We start from the raw sequence: 26,080 nt of genomic DNA on the forward strand, positions 1-26,080 counted from the left end.
GGTAGTTTAATCTGTAACACACACACACACACACACACACACACACACACACACACATATATAAAGCTTTTAAATACATGAATGTGAGTTAAAATTACAAAATGTGTCTGAAATGTAGTGAATGTAGTGAAGCTAAAACAAAAGGAACCAAACTAAAGCAAAATGCTAAATGTAGGCAATTGGTTGTCTTATTAGTGATGTGCCAAATAGCTACTCGGCACATGCTTGAATATCAGATTTTAGGCAGGCTAATTAGACATCACCCTCTTTAGTAGAGAACTGTGAAAACACTTTGAAAAACTTTGCACAGATACAAGTCAATTTAGTCAAGGTCAGACAATTTAGAAGTCATAACCACACGGAAAACTGATTTTTGAGTGGAGGAGAACTTTAACATTTTCTATTTCTATTTGATGATCTTTTAATCATAACCACGATCATTGCCTAACCACATTCTTATAACTGACCATGACGACAAAAGTACTCTATGTAAGTTTAACCCTGAACTACAATGTTTTCCATAACCTAACCAAACCTTAATCATAGCATTGTTACATAATAACACTGGTTGTTTTTTGGTTTTGGAAGGCATAGTCAAATGATGTCTTTCAGTCGATGATGGCTTTACATCAAAAAATACCTGCTGTGAGGTTTTTGTTATTAAATTTGGAGGACTTGTTGTGTGGAAACAAAGTGTTTTCATGTGGTCATGATTAGTACGGAAGTACTGTGACTCCTCAGCAGTTTGCTGTTTACCTGGTTAGAATGACAACATTTCTATAACCCTATGACAGTGACTATACTGTTCGAAATGCACCACAAACAGGCAGACCTTTACATAACTCATTTAAAAAATAAAATCTTTATGTTTATCTATATGACATCTTCCATTGTCACTCTAGTCTGGGCTTGTCTGAAAAATGTTATTAACCATAACCTAATTTCACCTTGCTGTCATCAGAGGAATAAAAACCCATCAGGGTATCAGCGTGGGGAGAGTCATCGTCATCCTGTCATTTGTATAAAGTTTAGCATCCTGCCCCCGATGCATTTCTGATTCAGACACCTTTCTTCTTTTCTTTGAGAGGCTGCTACTGAGATTGCTTTCAAACCTACCGCTATTCTCTGCAAGTAATGATACAGAGAGACATAAACAGAGAGTGTTTTCTATTCATGGTCTAACCTGCCCGTATAGCTTTTCTTTGGCCTTGACTGTAAATATCACAAAGATAAGAAATGCTTCAACATGAAAATGTCTGGTCAGTTCAGTTCAGCTGCTCAGTGAACGCAAATTCGAACATTCAGCGTTGGTTATGTTTTCACACAAATTAAAAGGACTAGATGATAGAAGTGATTTTGGTTTTACTCTATTTTGGTTTCTAAATTTATAATAGATGTGGATTCAATTTTTTGCTTGTCATTCTAATTTATATTCTTGTGATCATTATTTCTTCATTTACTGGTTATTAACTGATAGGCAGAGATGCACTTGATTTGTAACTGTGATTCAGTCGCAAAGTGTTATTTACTTATTTACAAAAAAGTAAAACAAGTGGCATGACGTGAAGTGGCAACACATAAAGTAGCACAATGTAAAGTAGTGTAATGTAAAGTAGGGTAGCGTAAATTAGCGTAACATAAGGTAACATAATATATATTAGTGTAACATAGAGTAGCATTATGTAAAGTAGCGTAGAGTAATGTAAAGTTGCATAACATAAGGTAGCGTAATGTAAAGTAGCATTATGTAAAGTTGCATATCATAAGGTAGCATAATGAAAGACAGTATAACATAGAGTACAGTAATGTAAAGTTGTGTAGAGTAATGTAAATTAGCACAATGTAAAGTAGCCTAGCATAAAGTAGTGTTATGTGAAGAAGCGTAACATAAAGAAGCGTAACGCAAAGTAGCGTAACATTTAGTAGCGTAATGTAAAGTAGCGTAACGAAAGTAGCGCAATTTAAAGTAGCATAATGCAAAGTAGTGTAACGCAAAGTAGCGTCACGCAAAGTAGCGTAGCGTAAGGTAGCCTTACAAAAGGTAGCGTAACAGAAATGTAGCTTAACATAAAGTAACATGACATAAGATAGCATAGTGTAGTAGTGTAACATAAAAACAGCATGACGAAAAGCAGCATGATGTAAAGTAGCATGACAGAAAGTAGCGTAGCGTAATATAACATAATGTGGCATAGCATAACCTGACATGCAACGCATAAACAGCAGTCTCCTAGGTAAAAGTCCTGTGTTTATTTAACCCATCCATTGACCCCGACCTCCTCCCTTGTGGACTGTATTGCTTTTTTTTACTACTTAAGCTGAGTTCCTCCTTTGCTCCTGTCACAATTACTTTGGCCATAATTGGTTGCTGCCTAAAAACAATGCAAATATGAATCCAGCTGCTTGTAAAAACGTTTGTGGTCACCTATTGGAGGAGGACATTCTATATGAGAACCCTCGACTTAAAAACAACCTGGTTTGTATTATAATTAGGCTAAATGGTGTCACTGTATTGCAGCATTTTTGCTTATTTTTGTTCTTTTAATCAGTCTTTTAGGACATTAATTCGGATGATTTTTCATTGATAAGTTTGGCTCATCTGAGATAGTGTGATTCTGTTTCTAACATAAATGAATTGGCATACAGAATTTCTTCAACTGAATAATGCAAATATTTTGCATTAACAGGTTCATTAATATTGTACCTAATTATGTGTACTTAAAATATTTATCATTAATTTTGAAGTGCAAGAGTTTCAGTTAAAGAGAACTTCTAGCTTTCTCTTCTTGAAACTTGTGTGTGTGCGTGCGTGCTATGATTGTGTCTGGTTCATCTGTCACAGTTACTACAGCTGGACACTTCACATTTAGAGGTCAGTGAGAGGTAAAGGCTTTACCCTTTCGTTGATTCCGAGTGACACTCGATGCTGTGCTCCGTGTCCCTCTGACAGAGGCTAAAGCAATCTATTTTAGACTTGTCCTTAACTCCGTCTCATCTAAACTGTTGTCTGAAATACCAATTTACTCATTTCTGCCTATCAGCTGTCATTGTATAATTATTTGGGGTCGACATGACATGCTCACCTTTTATTCTCAGTTATTACTGAGATGTTTTGTTTTTTGGATGGGTTAAAACCTAAAAGATGAAATGATAGCATTTAACAACCTCTCAACCTGTTATTAAGCTTCACTGTTTGCACCTGATCTAAAATCTGTAATATTTTTATGTGGTTTTCTTGCCTCCGAGAAATGAGTTCGGCTTTAGTCAAGCCTCACTTGCACAGCGAATCAACATCATTTGTCATTTCTCTTTTTTTAATAACTCGCTCAATATTAGCAAATTAAATGAGCTTTTTTTCGCTGCCTTTTCATCACAAACTTTTGTGAGAAATTATAGGTTTCTATGGTTGACAAGACAAAGCAGGACAAATAAATCAATACAAAGCAAATGAAAGCAAATTGAATCTATTAAAGCAAAATTACTGGGAGAAAAAAAAAATCAGCCAAACGCAACGTAACCCACAGAGTCATGGGCGCAGACAATTAATGACAGAGGGAGCAAAAAGGTGCTGGCTCATTAAGCCTGGCCGGCCTGTGCATGCAGACAAGGCCACCAGCCAGACCAAAGCAGACCAGCACAAACCAGTCTGCTCGGTTAAAACGGTGCCGCAGCCCTGCAGCACCACGGGGATATAGCCTTCTACCTGCAGCCACTGGAGGCTAAACACCAGGGATGTGTTTAATTTACCAAAAATGGTGCCCCCAAAAAAAAGTAAATTAGAAAAGATGAGCTTCTCTGTAGCCTCCTCCGTCCCCTCAGCACCTCCCACGTCCCTGCGCCTCCTCCCATACCTGAGGAATGCCAAGCAGCAGGGTGCCACAGAGGACCTTCAGATCAGTGTGAGCCAGCGAGGGGGGCTCTCCCGGGCAGCGATGAGTAATTAGCACTAATTAGTGGCAGTGATTAACCGCACTGGGGAACGTGGGGGCCGGAAGGGAGCAGATTGATAGAGCTGGCCCTCCTAACCCATAGAGGCTCCACTGCATCTTAAGCAGGGGGGTTGGGGGGCGGCTGGCTGTGGCTGCCAGCCAGATGCTACTGCGGCCATAAATAAAGGTGGAACATGTATCGAGCATCCGTAGAGCCATTTCAACAACAGGAAGGTGAGGGCTGATGTGCGGCTACTGAAGCAAAAGTCTCAAATCAAAGGTTGTTAATTCATTACGCCCTGAGGCAGGGTTATTCAAATGTTGGTCCTTGGGTCGAATCAGGCCCTTAAGTCATTTCTGAGGGGTCCTTTGATTGATTCTGAGCAGCTAATTGAAAATCGTATTGACTCATTTTCCGATAAACTGTGTCTGTCTTATGTAAATATTCACCAATAATAGAATAAATTATTGGTTATCAGTTATCACTCATGCTGTCTCTTTGCTACCGGCAATTAGACATCAGAATATCACACTACATGCACTGTTCATCCGCATAGTTCCCAGATACAGATGATACCTGTTTTTAACAAAAGTTTTACTACACAACTGCATGCTACCTGCAAATCACATTTTTGAGTAGACTTAAAACTTTCTCTTCGATAAAGCTTATAGTTAGGGCTAGTTCAGGCTTGCCTAGAACCAGCCCTGACTAAGGAGGTGAGCATGAGCATGCTGGGTTCCTGTTCTGCAGCTACTCACTGGACAATCACAACCAACTTACTTAAACTTTGCTGTAGCCTATACAATTGCTACTGTTGCAGCTCTAAAATGATAAATAAATGGTTTTAGGTGTTGCAAACCCTGTGAAATGGCTAGTCTCAGAATCAGACTTTGATCACAATGTTATAAGGTAAATAATGATCCATTATTACTTTTTTTAAAAAATCTTTCATCGAAAATAAAACAGCAGACAAGTGAAAATTAAAGTCAAGTCAGGCCATTTTGGCAGGCTGATCTAAAAAGTAACAAATAAACAACAAAAAACAAACAAAAGCCATTTGTTTCATTTTCTTTAAATATATTCTTTCCAGCTGAAGGATGATAAGGATTTGCTTATCTTATTTTGCTTGTTTGAAAATATGTAAAATACCTTCATACCTGAGTAAAGAAACTATATTATATGATGGCAATGTTATGCATTTATTCTAGGAAATCATCACCATATTTATTTAAGGACACCTTTTTTTGTCTTCAGCACCTGGGCCAGTCCCAGTGGATAATTCAGGGCTGAATTGCTTTTCCAGTTCATCCGTATTCAGGAAAAGATGGAGACAGACCAGAGCTAAAATGAGTATAAATAGTGGACTTGCATTCATCAGTGATTACATAAAAATGACTCCAAATGAATGCTCATGTTGCTTAGTGTCTGCTAAATTAGCAACTGTTTGGTAAACTTGAAATACTGACTTAAAGGTGATAATACATTTAGTATTGTGCTTACAGCTTACTTCTTCAGATTGCAGCTTAAAATAGCAGGTTTAAATATAAAGAAATGAAAACAGACAAATAAAATTTAAACAGTATAGTCACTATCCACCTACTCAACAAGTTAGGTTCAACTTTCCAAATGAAAGTATATCTAATGGACTTTTCATTCTATAAAGACCAAAGTTTTCTGGCTGACTGTCAAATATAATTAAGAATGACAGCTGGGGACAAGTACAGCAACATTCACACTCATTTTTCATGAACTGCACATACTGAAGGAATATGACTTGGTGTATCACTTGGTATTTTAAATGATGAATCTAGCATGAATTATGTCACTCCAGCTGCGAGGGAAGGAATGGATGCTCTATAAATAGTGTCTGCTATTTTGGTTTGGCTCCATTATGATAAACACTAGATTAAAGTTTGACTCACTGAGCTATAGTATTACACCTTGCCATAAGCAAATGAAAACCACTGCTAAAATTAAAATGTAAACACCTCAAGCAGAGCTCTTCCCCATCGCAGGGTTTGTTTTTTTAATGAAGTGACACACACACACACATGCTAGTTTCTCCACATGGCTTGAAAACAAATGACATGCTAACTACACGACGGGGCCAGGTTGAGGAGCTATCTGAGCTTTTGTGACAAAACAAGTGGGACGTGCGGTGCTTCATTTTAACCATCAATGACTTTAATTAGTGTCATTCTACAATCACCAATAATAGCACTGAAATGTGCAGGCCCCTGCTTCTGACAGCCGCGCAGATCTGCGGCAAGGCAGGGGGCTCTTAACAAGATAAGCCCTGAAATCAGCGAGCCTGAAGGAACATTACCTGAACAAGAGTGTTGATGAAAATGACTGTAGTGTCGGCCCTGCTTGGAAACAACTGAAGTGTTGTTCACACGTCTTATGGTGAAACAAGCCAACAACACAAGTAGCACTACAGCAGATAATTCCCATCACTTGTAAGGCTGAGAGAGAGGGATCATCCCTTTGTATGTAAATGATCCGTCTGAATCTTTGGATCTTTGCTAAAGAAAGGGAGACGAAAGAAGTGTTTGCCATTTAACAAGGAAACAGATTTAACAGGTGACTTAAAATCCTGTCTAAGGGAAGAAAATGTCTGCCTGGAAATGTGTTCATAAAAGACACAACTGTCATTCTGCTTTTTAATGTCGACAATTCCTACAAAACGGCCAAAACTAACAACAGTCCTGTCTCTCAATAGCTGGAAAGAGCAGCTGGGAAAACAATCTCACCTGTTTTTGAGCTTTTGATCATATTAACTCATTTTCATCAGCCTAGTTGTCATGGAAATACACATTTTTGAATTTTCTCTTTTGTTGTGAAATCTTAAGGACTTCTCTACATTGATTCAAAAGTTGAGTTACAAAGTCCATTGCTGGCCTTGTAGTTGAAAAATCAATCTCACCTCAAGGTCTATTTGGTCACTGTTGCGGAGCTTCGGAATATGCTACATGATTTGCAGATGGAACTGAGGCAGACTGTAAGCCAACACAGACAAAAACTCCTTGAAGCACTCAGAAAACAATGAGTATTGAACATGTACACTTCCATGACAACTGGACAAACTCTGATACTGAATGAATTCGATTATAAAAAGCTTAAGAACAGCTACTATATGGACCTTGAGATGAGACTGTTTGATAATGTCTCTCAATATACTCCTACTCCCCAACTCTCTTTGTTGACCTAAGCCCCAAGCCCATCTGTTCCTACTGACGACTTGCCTGGGTCCAGACCTTTCAATCCACCCACTCCACCGACTTGGCTCATTGCATCTGGCTTATATGGCGTCTGTCGGCATGGCTACGAATCGGTGTCGACCTAACACGACTTCAGATTCAGGCAGATTTGTCTCTAGCGATTGGTTAGGTGAAATCGAATCCTCCCTCCCCCATGGAAATCAGTTAGAGTGGTGACTTGAAAATTCTGTCTGACATCAAGCAAACTGAGGACAATAATGTTAAAGAAACAACGCAGAAATATATATTTGCCTTTGTTTGTGATTTCCTAAAACAGCTGGTCACTGTAGTTGGAAAAATCACATTTGCTGGGGACACCTTTAAGCAGAGGATTAATCTGCATTTGTTGTTCTGGTGAGTATTTTGGGCTGCTGTTTGTGGAACTGAATCAAAAACTACAGTGTGTGTTCAAGGTAATGAAGGATCATGTCACTCAGTGCAACAGTGTGGTTCATTCATGTCTTTTAAATTGTTTTGGACAAGAACTGAGCTCTATGGCACAGAGGAAGAATAATATCAGACTCTGGATACACAGATTAGGGCTGGCTCAGGTTGGCCTTGAACCAGCCCCTAGTAAAGCTTATACAGGCATAGTCTTCCAGGGGATAGACTGAGCTCCTTTCGCCTTCCCCTTCTCTTAATTTGCAAACATTCACATTCCATTAGTGCATATTACTAATCCAGCTTCTTCAGCTTCAGCAGAGCCTTTGTGCTTCCTAGTCTTAAAAGTTTTCTCAGACCAACTGCTACTACTATCAGTCATACTTTAACTATTATTATATACACATGATTGTTATTGTCACATACATATATTACCATATATTAATATATACATATAACATATCTATATCAACTTCAATAACATATCTACAAAAACAAGTGCTCTAAGATTGTCAGCATTGCAGGGAAGGTGAATAGCAAGTCACAGACACAACTCGGCGATATATTTGACAGTGCTGTACGCAGGAAGGCCAAACAAATAATTGCAGATTCCTTACATCCATTGCACTCAAGAGTTTGAGCTTTGAGTTTGAGTTGCTCCTGTCTGGCCGTCCATTTAGGGTCCCGAAAACCAGTCATAACATTTATAGGAAGTCCTTTATTTCATATGCCATTCAGGCGACGAAAACAGGATAATTGTATTAGGGGAACTACTATTTAGTAAGATATGCTCTCTTTTATTATTTATTTATATTTATATAAATTATTGCTCTGACTGCCTGCTTGCACTACTGTATCTTGTATACTGTACATTTGTGTGTTTTTAATGTTGTATTGTTTTACTTATCTTCTGTTGTTGCTGTGTTGCTCTGAGGCCAATTGTGGTTTGTGATATTGGGCTTTATTAACAAAATTGATTTGAAATAGATAACAGTTGTGAGTAAAATTGATTTATTGTTAGTTTTGGTCTTTTGTGGGGATTTGTTCACAATAAGAAAAATACATAATACCAATGGCCTCATCTTTCAAAGAACTGCAGAGGTATACTTGATTTTGGATGTTTGAAATACCCCAAGCAGACTTTTAATGGTTGCTCCCTCTTGAGATGCATTTCACTTGCTGAGAGAGGGCAGAGTATGTTTGCGTGCACAGTGATGTATACGTGTGTGTTTGTGTTTTGTTCTTTGACTGCTTTTGGAAACAGAAGATAGTGTTCTCACAATGCCCAAGATATTGACTGGTTTCAATTTCCTCCATTCTGACAGCCCATTTCAGCCGCAACTTTGAATAAAGGCGGCTATTGTGCAGAGGCATTACTGTAAACATCAACACATCACTTTCAGATCAAATGTTCCCCACAAACCAAGACCTTCATTGAAACCCGATGTAGAATACAAAAGGTGGGACACTGTTACGCATGATAATTAACTACAATCACAACCAAAGTGGCTGTACCATGATTTAAACACAACAGAAGTCATGCTGGATGCTGAGAGCACCGTTGGCAAAAGAGATGAAGAAAATGTTCAAGCGCAGTGGTGACACTCATTGAATTACATGTTGACAGCTCTGTGTTAGTGAAGAGATGAAAGCAAAATGAGATTTTCAAAAGTGAATATGGGGAATGACAGTATTGCTTTCTCCACATTGTCAAACTTGACAGTGCTATTACCATCACTATAACATCAGGTGCTGGCATATGGTATTCAGTTAGCAGAAATCAGCTACCTCGTTTGAATATTGATTACATTCCAGGAGAGAGGATGACTTATAGCACTGACATTTTAAAAGAAGGTAATAAGACTAAAATTGCAATAATATGGGGAAAGAAGGAGAGGATGAGTATGAATTGTTGAAATGAAAGTTACTGATCAAAACCAGTCGTTTGATAATTAGCTGACAAGGTGCTGAGATGTGTGGTTTTAAAATTTTAATTTACAGGACGATTGTTAAGGATTTAATGTGGATCTAGTCTAAAATATGTATGTATACTGTATGTATATGTATATTTATATGTATGTTTGAGGGACCTCATATCTATATGAGGTCAATGGGTTTATACTTAATTTTCATTAAGTTTAATTAATTTGAATTCCTCCTATTGTCAATACAAGTCTTTTGGACAAATTATAGCTAACATACCAAAGGCCCCTTTTGTTGAAATTATTTTTTCCCAAAGGTATACCTTGAATTTGTGAAAAAAACTTTGTTTTTCTTTCATGTGTCAACAGTGGACGAAGAATCCAAAAACTGAGAACAATTTTAGATGAAATGCAGTAAATGGGTGTCGCACTTCACAACAGCATAACTATATCAAAACAGAAGTTGAAAACTCTCACACAACTTGTGCAGTTCAATCCAAGTCTCATTTATCCAGTCATATGGTCAGTACTTCTTAAACACATTTAATTTTGCTAAAACCTATTACTTAAATCCTTTGCATGTGTTTGGGAAGTACTGAGCATATGGCTGGATAAATGAGACTTGAATCTTAATTGCATGATGTGGCCCTCTTTTACTTCAACTCATTAAGTATTTTGTTTTTTTCATTTTTGGACTCTTCATTCACCGTAGAGGCATGTGAGAAAAACACAAGTTCAAGGTAACACAGGGTAAGTCATTAATATACAAATGATCATTTGGGTGAAGTTTTACTTTAAAGTGCTGACAGGCAATGTAATTAATATGAATTTATCAGTGGCATTATTATACTGAAGGTATTCATTCATTCATACTATGTTATGGTCATTCATACAATTAATGTAAAGGAATGGTGAGAAGGAGGCTGTATTTGATTTTTTTTAATGTATTATTATTCATAGTATTTTAATTAAATGGTGAATACAAAGCCAAAAAAATGGAGCTTAAAAACATTTTAATTTGGACCTTATAAACATGCTACTATTAAAAAAGTAAATGATGTGGGGTAGGAAGCTGGGACTTTACCACAGCAACAAGAGAATTATTAAGAAAATTAAATATTTTTTTTCTATTTGAAAATATCAAGTCTGAAAACAAGGTCTTGATGCAGCTTAATGGCAGAATAATGATAAGAAAATATGGAGGAGATGGAAAAAATACAAAAATCATCAGTTGAAAATAAATGGGAGCAAATGAGCTTAATGTGCCTTAAAAAAGGATTAATCTTCTAAAACTAAATGAAATCCAGGGGAAGGGTACTTCATCATGAAAGTATGGTAAGAATAGCAAGTGGAAAGTTACTATAAAACTTATCCCAACTTTTATTAAAAATTTCTTGAAGCGAGTGAGGACTTTTCAACTACAGTAAGAAGGGTAAAAGGAGAAAAATCTCATTCTTAATAAAAAAAAGGCAAATGACAAAGTAGTCTTATTATTCCAGGATTCTGTTCAGTGATATATAATCTCCTCATTAAACATTTGTGTTGGATCTCTAATTAGTTAGCTTACTCATCTCTTTGCTCTGGGAGCTTTGTCAGTTTCAGGTAGAGCTGTCACTGAGCCCGAACAGACAGGAAGGACAGTTTAGGAGTGAATTTTGCACTATATTCTGTTTGACATTTCTCTCTTCGGTCACTGAAAACTATGAATGCAGCAGCAGATCTGATGTTTAGGATGCCCAAACTAGTCACAAGCCGTAATGCCTGCTGCTCTGACAAACATCAACCCACTCAGCCAATGAAGGTACAGCAGAACATCCAGCCTCCCCTGTCATCTTCTTGAGAAATCAGCATACTGAGCATCTTCGGTGCTGTGTTCATCACTCCAGAAAACAGGTAGGCAGGGAGGGACTCAAAGAGAGTTGGTGTGTGTATAATTCCACTTCAATAACCATGCACATCACCTTTCTAGGATTGGTTTTGGAAGGCTCCTTTTTACTCTTAAGCGAATGGCGATATTTGGACCTTTTTTTTTAACTTCTTGTCAGACCTACCTGTTAATGTCATTTAACTTGATTAGTTTTCTTGTTCCTTACTTCCCAATCTCTGCCTATGTATTATCCCACTGAAGGTTCAACTAATGCTCCTTAAAATGTGAAGGAGACCATTTTAACTGAAGGTTTATTCTCTTACACCCCCTTTACACCTTGTGTTAAAATATGTTTTGGGTGATCAGATTGCAATCTGATAGCGCTTGAAACATTAAAGTACAGGTAATGCACCCGGAAGGCATTGAGGACTGATTGTGATCCAATCAGCCAAACCATCTCCTCATTGTGACCACACTGAACACATATAAATGTCATTGTGACCTCAATCCACATACTACAAATAGGTGGAGGGATATACTTAATCTTGTGTTTGGACAACCTTGGGAAAACTGTACTTTCCCCGGGTGGTCCAAACACCCCCGAGGCCTGAAGTGGTCTTGTGGTCTGAGGAGGTAAGGGAAATCATCCTGGTGGAATTGACAGCCCTATGGGAAGAATAGTGGAAAGAGGCCTTGGGGAGAAAAGCCACCAAGTTATAAGGACCTGGTCCAAAGTGCAAAGACAAAGGGTAGCAGGCCTGGCTATTTCAAATTGAGGTTGGCTGCTCAGATACTGTATGGAATACACTCACGCTCTGGGAAAAGCAAGTAGAAGAAGGCAGCTGCCCGCAGGCTGGGGGACGCAGCGGAATGAGCCTCTTGTTGGCTCTAAAATAGGCTGGAGGAGTTGAACTGGAAGCCAGGAAAAGATGGGCAGGGACTGGTCATCACCTCTGAACTGCAAACTGGTGGATATCATGGTTCAGCTTCTAAATGTCCAAGGAAACATGGTCACCACCTGATGACATCTTCTCCTGATTCAAAGCTATTTTCACAAGAATGTGACTGAAGGTGTTAGGATGTATGTAATATGCAAGCCTGTGCTTCTTTTTAAAACTAGCAAGGTAGCAGCCATTAGCCAGTAGGCAAGCTGAACTTCTAGCAAGACAGCATCAAGAAAGCTAATGGATAGTCAAAAAAACTTGTGGATGGGATCAAGATGAGACTAACTGATTTTAATTTGATCCGATAAAAAGTCTACAATCCACACATGGCAATTCATATCATAGCCAAGCCATTTATGTAACAATGGCTAAGCAAATGGTGGATAACAGTTACAACCCTCAGCTCTTACAGTCAGATGTTACATGGATCTCAATTTGAACACTGAAAGTGCATATCAATGCCAAATATAAATGTAGTCAGTTTGTATCTAGATGCACACAAAAAGCATTTTAATGCAAGATGTAAAGGGGTTCTTGCATATAAATACTTTAACTGGATGGATTTACACCTAACGATTTCTTTCACCAGCTAAAACCAGGAGCTTAATTAAACTACCTGCCATAACTGCAACATTTTTTCCTAGCAGTAATAATATTAGTAGTTCCCTAAGAGTATGTGGGCACCCAAATAAAGTGTGTGGATTCATGCAGATTGAGTCATATGTAACTGTTTGTATGTAATTGTAAGCCCAGTCGACATAGGAATTACATCTGATCAGTACATCCAATGCCAATGTTCAGCGCCAATGCAGGAAGAAGTGAACCTCTTATGTAGTAAGGAAGAAATTCGATGTGTGGAGGTTTGGTTGGTAGATGGGCACATGGAATGTTATACTTTCATGCAGAGACCCACACCAACAAACTTCTTCAGAAGTCAAACCTTAACCATAACTTAACCATTTTACGAGTATCTTTGCCATAGCCATCTTTTCATCTAACCTTAACCAAAGCTGCCACAAGCAGATATTGTAAAAAGAATTTTAACAACCTTGGCATTAAACGCTTAAAAAATGTCAATGAAGATAGCCTGGGGTTTTGCAGAATCCTCCAATGTCAAATTCCTTGTCTGGCAACAGAGTCAGTAATTGTTGAACATTTCATTCCATTCCAGCAATAAAACACTGCAATAAAGCCTCTGCTATAAGACATAACACATGATTCTGGAACCTGGTTGCACAGATTTGCTCCCATTCAGCCACAAGTGCTCATGTTGCCTGGCTCCAGTTCAAGTTTAACCCAAAGGTGTATGCTGGCGTTGAGGTCACAGCTCAGTGCAGACCAGTCAAGTTCTTCAACATGAAACTGGGAAAACTATTTATTTGTAGATCTGGATTTGTTCATGGGGACATTGTTCTGTTAAAATTGAAAAGTGTCTCCCCCAAACTGTTGTCACGCTGTCATCTGAAGTATCATAGCTGTTGCATTAAGATTTCCTTTCATTGGAACTAAGGAGCCCTGGAGCAAATGTATAAGGCAGAAGTGTCAACATACTTTCGGCCAAATATTGCATTTAGGTACCTTATTCTCTGTAGAAATACATGTAAAATTATTATATTATTGTAGTATAAGATTTAAAAGAACATCTCTGGAAATGACTACTTGCCATGAAGAGTTAGAGTATACTGATGTCATTGCTTGATTGACTGTAAGGTTAATTCTTTCATGGCAGCAGTTTCAGTGGCGTCACATCACTGTGGCTCAGACACATCATGCTGGGCACATGAGCTGATCCCCCTCCCATTTGGCACCTCAAAATACAATCTATTTCAGCTGCCAACATCTCATTCATTGCAAGTTTATTCAATATATGCAACTATTTGTGCCAACTGTGGTGGAAATCTTCCACCAATCTACAATAATTAATCTGTGAGACTCCCTGATTAAGATCTAGCACAGCTGACTGTAAATCATAAAGTGAAACCAGTGGTCAACTGAAAGTCATATGAGATATTTGTCTGCATGCACCTCTGGCTAGAATGTCTTGTCTTTCAAGTATTTTGCCAACACTGTTGTGAATAGCATGGATATGCAGTGTTGTACTTGTAGTGAGGTAGTAAACAACCAAATTGCCTACATCAGTACAAGAATATCCGCAACAAATTGCTCCTGGCAAGAAACTGAGCCTATTATCTGATCAGATTTGACCACACATTTGTCAGTCCATCCAGCTGAGAAAGACAGCACAAGTGGGTAATGTGCCAGCCGGCGCTGACCTCAGCCTGGAGGAGAGGTTTCCAGCACTCAGCGACTCCTCCTTCCTCCCACTTTGGAGTTCTTAAGTCTGGTCCACAGCAGAGACTTCATGAATGAGCCTTAATGTGACAGAGAAATTGGGGATCACTTTCTCTGTCTGGCTCTGCCAACAGTCTGATGATATCGACGACTAGATGGCGTGAACGCGGGAGACTCCAAAGAGAGGATTAGAGAGGGGAGATAAGGCTATCCACTGTAATTAAGCCCTATCTCTGTACAGCCACTGAAGAAAATAAATCACCCTTCAGAGCCTGCCAGTGTTGAAATGCATGAACAATTATTCAATAATTAATCGTTATACATGCAGGCTCCAAACACTAATAGGACATATTTTAACTACAGCATTATAGCACTGTTAAATTAAATTAAGTCTGAATGCATTTAAGATCAATGTAATAGATCACCTATTTAACCTTTTTTAATCACTCTAATGTAATTGTATTAGCTCTGTTATCAAGCTTTTTATGATGTGCCCTATGCTCATTTCCCATTCCAGCCAATGTATAATTGAGAATGGAGATGTATAGGGTGTGGCACCAGACATACTAGTGGAGAAATTAAGCAGGGCCCTAGAGGAAGTTGCCAGTCATACTCACAATCGAGTCCTGGCACTGTAACAGACTGAGGAAAACATACAGATGAGGTCAAACATGTCATTACAAGGTATTAAAGCTGTTAGTTTACAGAACACTAGAGAGTCTGCAAAGTACTGCTGCTGCCAAACAACTAATTCGCACTCCACTTTGACGTTTTAAAGGAATACTTCACCCACAAAATAATCATATTTTATATCAGTTGCTCACCCCATGTCACCTTGATTTCATGGAAAAAAAACAAAACTTTGTTTATCTTGTATGGCTCCGCTGAACAGAGTCCAAAAACTGTGACCGTTCTTAATAAATTAAGTAAATGAGGGCCACATTTAATATCAACAATAACTATATCGAAACAAATGTTTACAAACCCTCACACAACTCGTGTGAGAGTTTGTAAACAACAATGCATAAATAACTTGGATTATACTGCACGAGGGCAAGAATTTGTAAGCAGATGTTTTGATATAAACACAATAAATACAGTTCCCTTTTACCGCTATTCATTAAGAGTGCTTGACTTTTTTGGATTCTTCGTTCACTGTTGAGGATTGTGAGAAATACGTTTTCTTCATTAATTCATTGGTACATGGGGTGAGTAATTGAGATAAAAATGTTCATTTTGTGAGTGAAGTATTCCTTTAACACTGTGATGCTTCTCTCTCTTACACTGAAATATTCATATCAGTTTTTCTTCTCTCATGCCTTTAAGTAATTTAACAAGTGATACTCAACTTCATTCCCATGACAACAAAGTATCATTTATCAGTTTTTAAGGAAAAATACTATATATAGGCCTTGTTCTCTGCCAAGAGTTGCTGCTTTTCCTTTGTATTACCTAAATCATACATAAATGGTCAATATGATGGAGCCACCTTGGGGTTAAAAGATTGTAATGTTTTTTTTTCCACTATTTTCTGACATTTTAAATATCATCTTGTTCATTAATTAATCAAGAGAACAATAGGCAGATTAATAGTAACTGAAAATAACTATGAGTTGCAGCCCCAGATAAATTATTGTAATTACTTACACACTCTGCCCTGTTAGCTTCCAGATATTTCGCTTGAGTACAGACACTAATTACAGAGTCATCCGCATTATCTAAGAAAAATATACATGTTTAATTTCATGAGACAGAAACTGAAATTAGTAATACTGCAGTATACTATTCAGACATCTTCCTGTTAGATGCTTCGCCACTCAGCTGGTATACCAAATATTCTCATTTTTCAAAGAGCCTTCATAACATCTGTTAGAATAACAAATCCATTCTGAAAGTAGAGAACAACTCTTATCACAACAAGAGAGGAAGGGCAAAAGATATCAGATTTGTTCTGCTTCTAAATAAGTGCAGATACAATCATAATAGTTCATCCTTCATCCTGACCAATTTCCCACTCACCTGATCATCACTTCAAACCGCAAGGCATCAATGGAGCACAAATCTCAAAATATTTGTCTCAAAGCAGGGAAAGAAGAATCTCCTTTTGAATCTTTGGACTGAAATTGCCTCTGCGCAGAGAAGGCTAATATTTTTCCTCAGAAGTATTCACGAATATGTGCATCTCCAATTGAAAAATTCCACATTTTCTGCAGTAAAACAATTGCATGTGCAATGCACTGTGCCTCCTGCAGTAAAGCTTCTTTTGCTTTTTGCTTGGTTAGAGCTCTCCCAGGTCCGTACTGGGCAGTCAGAAGTAAAAGGATATTAGACATGAATAAAACAGAAGTTCTCTTTGAAATGATGTGACATTTCCATATCAACTGGAATAAAAACATTGTGGTACCCTTGATCTGTTTATGTGAAACTGAGCCAAGCAGTGAGATACTGTGATGTTTGATGTTCTGCTGAGGGTTTGAGTCAGTCGGCCAGCTGGTGGTTAGACGGACAAGCGTCTGAAATTCCTCTAAACACTGCAGTCAACAACATGCAGAGAGATCTGAGGCAACATACACGGGTGTTTGAGATGCCAGTGCAGTGAAACACAAACCAATATGATGTGTTAAAGGTGATGTGTGTATCCTTTTTAACCGTTAACATACTGTGTCATGGTCAAATATGAGGCCCTATTACTAAGGCCTTAGCCATAAAAACACACAGTGCATTAACACAAGTAAATTGACATAGATAATTCAAGATTTTAATGTTAAAAAAATGTTTGTGCATCTAAACAAATAGTAATAGATATATGGTCATGTTTACTGGTGTATTTACAATGTTAAATAATTTGCAGCTATTAAGAGTTTAAGCTTGTTTGGTTGCAATAGCAGCCTACAAAACTGTGTTTTCAATTTTGATGGGGACATCAATATTTTGTTCAGATCCTCATTCTACCTTTAACTGTAACATTTTAATGATTTGATTAGAATAAATATATAATAATTCAATCTGCTCTCATGCACAGTCCAGATGTTTTTTTACCAAATACAGGATTAACTCCTCTTGCCTAAACCTAACCTACATACGTTTGTGTTAAGAAGTTAACATAATTCGTGGGGCGCTAATATGTGCAATATCCTATAAATCACTGAAAGAGGATATGCCAAATAATAACACAAATGTTTCTAAAATGAAGCAGCATTCTTTGGTGCTCAAAGCAATGTTAAGACTGCACAAGATCAAACTGAAATTAAAATTACCTTTTGGTGTTTTTTCAAACTTGTGTACTTAATTGGCCAAAATGGAAATCACCAAGAACAAATGATTTAAAAACATTTGTTCCAGTGCTGGATGCTCATTGATCAATATGCAGCTGATTACCTTGCCAGGTGCAATGCAAATTTCCTAAAATGGATCACCTGTTTGTTATCGAGCGTCTACACAGCACGACTGTGACACTGATGAAGGCCAGTCTGTCCAAAATGTTTTGTCGTCTGTAAATCAATTGCAATACTTCTTTGTCATCATTATTCAACATTGTGAGAGCAACGCAGCATTTTTCCTTCAAGTGGTGGTAACTCTACATGTATGTTTACAGAATGCTCATTAGCTAACGTAAAAAAAATAGACCCAAGAAAGAAAGACGGCAAACACGAGCTACCCCCCTCCTCTTTTCTGCTATATGGAGTGAACAGTATGTAACATAATCGTGATGTCTGGTGGGAATAAATAGTGGGAATAAATACTGATGGTACCAAGCTAGGCTGCGTAGCCTTTACTTTCCAGGTGGAAAACAAACTTATGAGCGTGATGGATATCCCAAATGTTGAATGGTGTGAATGGACGGACACCTTAAACTGCCAAAACGTGACTTATTGTAAAAAAAAACAAACAAAAAAAAAAAAACGCTTTGTGTCAACATTCATAACACATAAAGGGTCAACACATACAGCACAACCTCATGCGTGCGTTTCTTAGCAACGCATGCCCTCATTTGTCAGTCAACAGTTGGCTCGGATGCTGTTTCCACAAATAGGTCGAAAACGGTTTTGAAAAATGGAAAACTACTCACAACAGTTGTGTTATCTTTATAGAGCACATTTCCTCGCGCAAAACCATAGAGAATTTAAATTTCAGGTCGATTTACAGCAGCCCACCTTCCTTCAATATTTGATCCTAAGGTTTGACAGAAAAGGTTAAAGTCTTTGAAAGGTCAGAGTGCTAAGTAAGTGGAGCAATTCATTAGAAAAAGCTGAACTATTTAACCATCTACTGGCCTTGATTACATTCTGTAACTATCCAAACGCTGTTCTAAAACTTTTTTTCTTCACCTTCTTTCCACCTTACCCTGAGGCGGTCGCTGAGTTGGGTAGAAAGAAGGACAGAGAAGCATTTTGCCAGGAGCGCAGAATCACTAGATTTAAGTCAGTGGCTGCCTGACTCCTCTTGAGAATGACAACCACAAAGAAACAAAGACGGCATGATGGTTTGACTGACAGCCTTTTATGTCTGCTCACTACAAGGTCAGATGTACCCCAAACAGAAAATAGATGTGAGTGATCCTGAATTTCTTAAAGAACGCCCTTCGTGTAGGATTCGACACTGTATGTTTTGGTAAAATGAAGATTATGAATTATGAGCGGTGGTGAGAAGGACTCCTCTAAAGTGTCGACATCAAAAGGCGGAAGCCAAACAGCAGTGGAGTAGAATAATCTAAATATAATTGTGTGACGGCTGGCATGTCAACTTCAACCTTGTCTCATAAATGCCATAAGGAAGAAATGTTCTCAGAGGTTAATTTCACTATATTATCAAGAGAATTAAGGCAATTACCAACAAATGACAAAAAGGGCTATTCAGAACCAATTCTGAGGATAACTGACCGTGCTATGTCCTCTCAGCAGGTGGTTATTCATAATACAGCAGGTGATTCATATGAATTATTTCCAACCTGTCATTCACTTTGCTCTGCCGCCTCAGTCTGTCCAAGTAATTGTAGTCCTGTAGATTTCACTTTGGCACCTACGGCGGAATTCTTGGCTGACCTTCCTGGGCGCTGCCTTCTAGCAATTATCTGTGGACATTTTGGAGAGAGAAAGAGTGTAAATATTCCAGAGGGAATCCCAAAGCACATACAGTTCAATATAAGAACAGGTTGAACCACAGGAAGCAAAAGATGGTTACATAAAAAACAATCAGCAGTCATTATTTCCATGTTTTATCAATAATGTGAGGAAATGTCCTGCTGTCAAATGTGTTAAATTAAAGGGAAAGTTCAGTTATTCTGAAGTGAGGTTGTATGGATTATTTATCCATAGACAGTATATTTCACACAGTATATGTCAGTAGGCACGCCCCAGTTTGGAGAAACAAGCTGAAATCTGACTTAAAAAAAAAAAAAAAAAATGTATCCACCTGAAAAATAAAAATCAACGTTAAATTGCTCTCTTCAAAGCCAGACTCCATTGAGAAAAACAGCGATTTAACATCGCTGCACACTGGAGCTGCTAGTCTACCGCTTAATTAAACAGCTATTTTGTTTCTGTTATTGTGTCACTTTGGTGTCCAAAAGGGTTGGCTCGGATTCACCAAAGTCACACAATAAGTCAAAATAAGTAACTGATCAAAGCAGTAGTAGACCAGCTGCTCCTGTGTTAAGGGAGCTAAAATTATTGTTTTTCTCAATGGAGTCTGGTGGCTTTGACAAGAACATAGATGAGGAACTAAAGTGGTTAACTGTTTTCCGGTTGCATTAACCATTTGACAGAAAGGTAAAGCACTAAAAACTCTCAATGTGGCACCCGCTAAAACTGATTTTCATTTTGTTTTTTTCTTGGTGGCTTAAATATGCTTTGTTGCTGACCCCATGCATAGCAGAGAAGTTGCTTAGCTTTCATGTAGGACTCTAGCCTGCTTCTCCTAACCAGAGAAGGTATGCCAACTGACATCTACTTACAAACACACTGACTATGGTCAAGTATACCACGCAACCCCACTTCAAAAAATATGAACTATCCCTTTAAAGGGTCAGGAATATTCTTTTGGTAAAATATCACATAAAAAAATCAAATGGCAGTCAAATTTGTCTGGTGCTACCCTCCAAACCCTGTTTCTACCTGATAAAATTGTGCAGTACCCCTCGCAGTACACGTGTTGTTACCCCCTGGCCCCTAAGAAGCACAGAAATATATCATAATCTGTTTTCAAATGATGTGTTACAGTACCACACTCTGGTATTTTCCACATATGCTTATTCAATATCCCAGTGATAAAACCAGCAGGACCTCAATTTGCCTTCGAACGTTTAATCTCCAAAAGAAAACACTTCCACACAAAGCAGCGAGAAGCTAAGTAACAGTACAGGGTCATTTGGCACCAATGAAGTATTGGTAAAATTAGTTTCCATGGAGACTAATATGCTCGCAACTAAAGACACATAGAGTGGCTTTTTGGAATGGAGTGAAGCAAACCATGGGGCACAAAGATAACAAGCTTAGACAAAGAGATGTAATGTCAACACAGCCTCACCACACACGGCTCAACCTGTAATCAACATGTACAGTAGCTGCAAAAGGTGGTAGACGTTTTACTCGGCTGAATGTCAAATGTAAATGAAGTGCTCTGTGAATCAAAACATTTAAAGCTGACTCAAACCCTAAAAGCTGCATTCAGGCATAACACATTAGCTCTATAGGGCAATTTTTTAAACCAGTCTTCCAAGAAACAAGCCCTGACTACTGTATGAAAAAGAACATTATTAACATATTAACAATGGTTATATACAAAATTAAATTAAATATATGTTTAAAGTGTGTAAAAGGCCCTATATTATGTTGTTTTTTTCTTGAACAGCTTATAGCATAAATATAAAGCAGCAATGGATAATGGATTTTCCATTTACAAGAAAAACTTTAGAATTCATTACTTCTGTATCAACCTAGAATAAAACAACCCTGATTATAAGAATACCTCTCCCTCTGCAATATCTGTTTAGGAATAAAGACTGTTTTATTTATTTAGTTTTTTAATTTTTTTATTTAATTTTTCAAACTGGAAAAAAAACCATGGTGTCATACTGTACCCTGGCCAATATGGTATATTGACTTTAGGGCAACGGATAGAGTTCAGGAGAGAAAAAGAAACATCTGATTGAAAAAATCATGCAAATATCCAGGTAAAATCTATCAAAAGGTAAAAGCTATCAAAAACAACTATCAGATATCACCATTAAAACTATAATGATTGGTTACTTACATGACAACAGTCACTTTTTATATTACAAGTTTTCTGAAATGTTATGTTTAAATATGCAAAGGAGACATTATCTATTTGATTATGCACTGTTTTGCTTACATTTCCAGAACAAAAATTTGAACATTGGATAAAGGCAGGTTAAAAATGATCATTTTATTGTCTTGTCATATTAGGTTCAAAGGTTCTCTATCCTGGCACAATAGAGCTGTAATCTTAGTAGTGTTGCTAGGTTGTAGCCTCTGTGGCTGAGTTATGTTAGCATAGTAAGCACAAGTGGGTATAGCATGCTTACCTGCTAACAAGAGTAATGCCAGGTCATTTCAATGTGCAAACTGTTCACATTCACATTCTTAACGAAATAACCACCCAATTTATTTAGAAATAAATGCCATTCAAATGCTTTTTACTGGTTATATGTAACTACAATCGACAAACATCAACACAACAAATGTTTCTTAATAAGTTGTCATCCATATAACCCGCTGACTTTGGGTCCAAACTGCCAGACAGGCAGTGAGCTCTTCCACTGGGCTTTATAGTGGAGGGAACTTAGACTGTACCATGTTGAGCACAGACGGACGTGTTTCATTGTATCAGGTAATAGTTTTTTTTTTAACCACTTTGTTAATATGTGTGTATTAGGATAGTTTGAATAAAGGTAAGAAGATTTTTTGTTGTTTCGATACATTATATTTTATTGTTTTAAGTGATTATGCACTGTTTTTTTTGTGTAGGAGGGGCTTCCTTCTTAAAAACAGAATTGTTAGAGTCGGAGTTGTTTCAGTTCAGGTTCATACCTTGGCCTAAACCGTGCCAATTTTTTGTTTGTTAACTTATGGATCTCCTTATTAGTTTATTTCTGTGTGTGTGTGTGTGTGTGTGTGTGTGTGTGTGTGTGTGTGTGTGTGTGTGCGTGTGTGTGTGTGTGTTTCATTCCACTGTTTCTTTTTTGGGACCTCATCAAAACTAGCCTGAACTGCTTGTTGGTGTTATGCAATCCACAAATAAAACATAATACACCAGGTGAAAGATTACTACAGCCTCCGTGTGTTCTTCCACTTGGCCCATCCTTACAAGGAAACTACTTTTTTTCTGCATTTTTCTCTTCACTTTTAATATTTCTAGCTAGTCCAGTCTCCAAAGAAGTACAGGATGTGCATAATGTGTCCTCCAGCTTCTAATGCATTAGCCTTTTACACTATGGGGTATGGGTTTTTAGGTCTAGTGCCATTAGATATTATTGGCCTTTTAAAAAATAACATTCACAATGATCTTTTCCTAATGTAGTTCCCACTGGAACTCTACAACTTCTAATACTCAACTTTTACTTCAAAATACAAAGCAAAAATAGAGTTACTACAGTCTTCTATTTTCACACTTCCACATGAGCTCTGCCCATGAACTTAACATTAACAGTAACTGTACGTTATTGTAGCTGATGACCTATGATGTCATCTTATCAACAAAACCCTAGGTCACCTTGTTGTTTGTTGTGTTCTTGTCGTGTTTTCACTCTCTGGTTGGCTCTCAGATGTCTGTTGTGTTGTCTGTTTTAGGAGGCACACAGGACTTTTTTTATGGCAGCAATAGGACAGCCTGCCTGAAGTTTACTGGTTAGCTTTACCAAGAGTGTACAAGTTTAGCAACGGAGCTACAACACAAAATCTGCCAGCAGCACAAGCAGTTGTGCCAGGCATCTAACTCTGCAAGGAGCGAACGGTTTCCTCCACCCAGCACAATGGAAACACAGCAAAGCAAAGACTGCATCGGAGCCGCAACTCTTTCCAGCCCGGCTCATCCACAGCAGAAAGACGCCAAAGCAACTCTTCTCCCTCGATGGATTAGTAATGTTACTGGGGATAACACAGCATACATAGCTAAGAAGGACTGCTTAACTTTTATCAATGCAAATATATTTATTGTGTTACAAGTCATTCACTGAATTTCCTTGTTTTCCTTGTGGAAATCTATACTTATGTCATTATTATTTACATGTTTTCACATATACCAAAACACTACTCTATATTTTATTTGTCCTAAGTTAATGACACATTTTAGGTCACTGTGATAGGTTGTGTTACCTTGGTTTCATCCTGAAACAAGCACCTCTAAAGTTCTGTTTATTGTACATGTTTTTAAGGTACGTCGATCACATGATTTTAGGGAATGGTTAAAATTTAGGAAGAGTGGATCCAATGTCTGTTTTGATTGGTGTGTGAAAAAGGACCGGCCCCTATGAGAAGTTAAAGAATATCTGTCATATGTGGCATGCTTCAGCTGCTTGGCAAACCAACTCAGATCTTTGATTAAAGATCTTCATAGACATTATAACTATTCCTCTGAGAAGTTTATTTTAAGTTTAAAAAGTACACTGCAGACGTCAGGCTGTTGGGTAGTGCCAAGTACATATACTGAAGTTATGCTTCACACTGACACAGCGTCGTGGATGCACACTAACCGCTACCTTTTCTAAAGCAGTGCCATTAACGCTGACACAGATCACTTTGATTCGGCCTTAAACAAAACTACACGCGGAGAGAAACCTACATGTTTCCTTTGTTCTGACCGACCACGTGTGTTCATGCTTGTGTACGCGGAACATACGGGGGCAGAACAAAGAAACAAAAGCCTACGCATACTTTCTGGCGCGCACCCGAAAAGCACATACTCACACATACTCACAAACACACCCTCTCTCTCACATACATACCCACACACTCTTCATTGTTTCCATTAGGTATATTTAGTGTAGGACATATTGTGGGTTTTCCTGCTACCTTTTTTTTCATAAACTGTTTTCGAATATGCAGTCTATTTAATTTTGCACAAGCGTGAATGCTGACAACCTCCAATATTCAGATTTCCAAAACTCTTCAACCTTTTCTAGCTATTGCTAAAGTGATTTTGGTTGTAATCATTGCTTTAATTACTAAATAGAGCTTCAACCTGATAGTTTTGCATATTACATGAAATGAAGTTAATTATTTGGGTATAATTTTCCCTTTTCGAAGGGCAGTGCCCCAAAGTGAATTTAATATAGGATAACTTGATTATTAAATATAAATACTGATAGCCACTGCAATGCTTTTTAATTTTTGCACTGACACTAACATTAACTCTTTAAAACTTGAGCAAATTGGTTTGATTTCTTATAAAAACATGGGGAGAAGGTAATAAGCATCTTGACAAGACATGGCCTAAAAAACAGCAAAAAACAGTAGCAACAAAAAGTAAAAAAACAAAGAAAAACATGAAAAAGACCCAGAAAAGTGCCAAAATAAAATATTTACTTTAATTATTAATCTATTTATTTTCTGTAACATAATTTAAATATACAATTACAGGACAGGATGTTTTCCCTTATTTTTTAGATAAGTTTCTAATAAACCCATGTATTTAATATTAATTTTTAGGTCATTTTCTTGCCATCTTAAACTAATTTCTTGCCATTTGTGAGACATTCCTCGCCCAGTTGCCTTTTTCCCCGCACTTTTTAAAAGAAATCAAACCAATTTGTACAGGTTTGAAAGGGTTAAATAGCTTGTGAAAGGCACTTAAATGCAGCACAAGAAAACCAAGTCTACATCTATCCAGGTTTCAAAGGGTTAACCAAGAAGCAATAGTGTCCTTAACTTTCATAGACCGTTGAAATATAGTAGTTTCTATACAAATATTGAAGGAAAAGCCAATTAAAACCAAATTTAATCAACATAATCCAGGCAGTTGCGGAAATAATAACATTCTGTTAAGGCTGAGTGAGACCTTATCCCTCCACTCTGACTGTCCTCTCTGATGATGATGTATCATCATCTACTTAGCAGGACATGAGTTGGAATAGATCTTTTAATGATATGGGTACACTTTTTTAAAGTAATTAATCTGATTATGCTGTACACAGTTTGCTTCCCACTGAAACAAAGTCTCGCATGAAAGTAAAGAACACACAAAGGTGATTCAGATTCTGATAATGTGCTGTGGTGAATCTGCACGGTTGCCTATAAAACAGATATAAAGCCATAAAGTGCTGTTCAGAGGTGACCTTTATTTTTGAAGAGCCGCTGTGTGACATGCTGTGAATTAGACAACATCAACGCTCCAGAAATTTATGCCTTTGCGCGGCTTGACCTCTAAGTCAACAGTATGTCGAGAACAACTGGAACGATCGCAAGGAAAACAGACACTGCACACACAGCAATAAATGTATGACAATGCACGCTCGCTGGAAAAACCTCT

General features: G+C 37.7%; 1 protein-coding gene across 1 annotated transcript in view; it reads right to left on the minus strand.

Annotated features, from left to right (window-relative positions):
• LOC121956111 (RNA binding protein fox-1 homolog 3-like) overlaps positions 1-26,080 on the minus strand; it is a 575,995-nt gene that overhangs the window by 401,491 nt on the left and 148,424 nt on the right. Inside the window, exon 4 of the mRNA XM_042504225.2 lies at positions 19,545-19,667. The gene's annotated coding sequence lies outside the window, so the exon portion shown is untranslated. The remainder of the gene's footprint in view (positions 1-19,544; positions 19,668-26,080) is intronic.

Source organism: Plectropomus leopardus, chromosome 18 (genome assembly GCF_026936395.1).
Source record: "Plectropomus leopardus strain MGB_pleo_1.0 chromosome 18, ASM2693639v1, whole genome shotgun sequence".
Taxonomy (NCBI): domain Eukaryota; kingdom Metazoa; phylum Chordata; class Actinopteri; order Perciformes; family Serranidae; genus Plectropomus; species Plectropomus leopardus.